At 31.2% G+C, this 2,593-nt stretch overlaps 1 pseudogene; it reads left to right on the top strand.

The window, feature by feature from the left end:
• The first annotated feature begins 863 nt into the window (after positions 1–863).
• Positions 864–2,593, top strand: part of LOC115305181 — a 2,630-nt pseudogene continuing 900 nt past the window's right edge.

Consider the following 2,593-nt stretch of genomic DNA (forward strand, 5'->3'; position numbering starts at 1 on the left):
ACATACAAGTGGGATTTAATCTGACAACAACAACAACAACAACCAAAATAACTTTAAAAGTCTTAAACTGTTCCTAGGTAGGAATAATATTGAGGATGGTAGGGCTGTCACGGTTATTCTAATAGTGTTGTATGTGCAACATGAGGAAAAGAAGCAGGTGAAAATTAATGTGATAATATGATTTTATCTAATGCTATTCATAGCCAGGTCTTTAATCATGAAATAAAAGAAATATAAATGTTTAAAAGGTAATAGGCAGTTCCTAAAAATATTGTAGACCTAAATTTGAATGATACATTTAAATTACACTCATAGACATTTTTTTTGAAAATAAAATATATATGTTTGCTGGCCTTGTCCACTGAAAATACCTAGAAAGAATGATTGAACTCATAGTAATTATCACAGCTAGTGCCCAGCTTCTTAACCTGATTTACCATTTTTTAATCAATGGAAGGGGACTCTTTAGAGAAATGATTCAGTCCAGTTCTAATATATAAAAGTGTAGCATGACCATGGAAACACTTGTCATCCAAGATGGGAAGGAAGCAATCAAATAGGAAAAGCATACTGCCCAAAAGGGAAGAGTTTTCTCCCTGGCTGTTGCGCTCCAAAGAGATAATGATGTCAATTTAAATCTCTCTTGGAATGTTTATGTCAGTCACTAATGTGACCTACAACAAATGCAAAATTTATAAAGCCATATATTCATAAAGATACCCTCAAAAAATACTAGAGAACTCACTCTGACTATAGAATATATATGAAGTAGGCATTCACCTGGGCAAATGGAAAATGACAGATAGAGAACAGAACCATCTTGCAGTACATAATGAATTAATGGTTCCAGCCATTGATCAACAATGGCTGCTAAGAAAAAAACCAAGAAGACAATTAGACATGTATCTCCTGTTGAAAGCTTAAATTCCATCTCTAAAGTAGTCTTGAAAAAAAAAAAAAAGCTCCAAAACCTAAAATTAGATTAAGCTTCTAAATCTAACTAGCAACTAGAGGAATTCATGAAGATGAGCTTGCAATCAAGTGAAGCATGACTGCGCACTGCCCTCCATGAATAATAATGGATTTCCTTGTTGCCTATTAATTGGGCTTTTAGGGTAAAAACATAATACCATTTCATGATTGCAACAAAACAAATCTATTAGATTACCATCTGTATACTTGAAAGTTGCTGAGAGAGTAAACCTTAAGTGTTCTCACCACAATAAAGGTAAATATATGAGTGATAGATGTGTTAACTAAGCCTATTATGGTAATCATTTCACAATGCACAAATGTATAAAGTCAACACGTTGTACTCTTAAACTTACACAGTGCTGTATGTCAATTATATCTCAATGAAACTGAAAAAAAATAAGTAAATTGGATGAGGGTATCACTCTCTATGACATAGAGCTACATCTGCCCAGATTCTCTTTTTTTGAGTGTTCCTTTAACTAGGTTAAATAAACACAGTATATATGGTCATAAATTTGAGTTAGGCCTACCTTTTTCTTCCATTTGTCTGCCTACTCTGTTCTTAAGCCCCTCTTCCAGTAAGTAATTCCCAAACACATGTGCATTCCAATTGTGAGTTAGTTCTGCACTGGTGACTGAATTATTATTTTATTAAATAAACTCTGTGTATATTTGATGTTAAATGCATGGTTTATTTTATTTAGATATATAACATTTATTTAATATTAAGTAGTTATGGGGCTCCTGGGCGGCTCAGTCAATTTTTGTAACAGCATTATTTTTTTTAAATCTGAGTATGAAAGGTACATCATAATAGTTATTATTTAATTGAGAATTATGAAATGACCTTACTTCTCAATGTCTCAACACTAACAAAGCTTAAGGATAAAGAACAACAAAAAGGGCATATGTTGAAATGTTTATATTTCCTGAAGCTGAAATATAAATTAGATTCTGAGTTTTATTTTTGTAAGAAAGTAGGTTTCACAAGTGTTTTTATTACTCGTGAAATATTATGTAATTGTGATTAATGGAAGTATTTATTTTGTTGAAGACAACATTTTAGGTCCTCTGTGGGATATGAAGGTGAACATAACCACTCTCAAGGGGGGTTCACCACAGAAAAAGAGCTAGAAGGGCTCCTGAGACATGTAACAATGGCTTCCAGAAATCCCTCATTCAAACAGATTCAAACAGAAAATAGAGCTAACTAAGATCTGAGGCAATAAATTACTTTCCCAATTTGTGCCACAGTGTAAAATACAAAATGGATAAATAATGCATATCCCTTTAAGCTCAAAAGTAAAAACTTTTCTATATGTACATTTCTAGCAAGTCACAGAAGATGTCAAACACCAATGACTTCAATGGAATTATAAGACAAACCAGTAAGTAAGTGAATATGTTCTCTGTTACATAAAATAATTGGGTTATTTATTCAATCATATAGTAAATACATATGTGTTACTACATAATATATAAATATAATGATCTTACATAATCTTGACAAACATATCCAAAAATATTAAAGTAAAAATAAAATTAATAATTAAATTTCAAATCTATTTTATTTGTTAAGAAAATTATTAATTGATTTCTTATATCATACAAAGTATAA

Source organism: Suricata suricatta, chromosome 10 (genome assembly GCF_006229205.1).
Source record: "Suricata suricatta isolate VVHF042 chromosome 10, meerkat_22Aug2017_6uvM2_HiC, whole genome shotgun sequence".
Lineage (NCBI taxonomy): Eukaryota > Metazoa > Chordata > Mammalia > Carnivora > Herpestidae > Suricata > Suricata suricatta.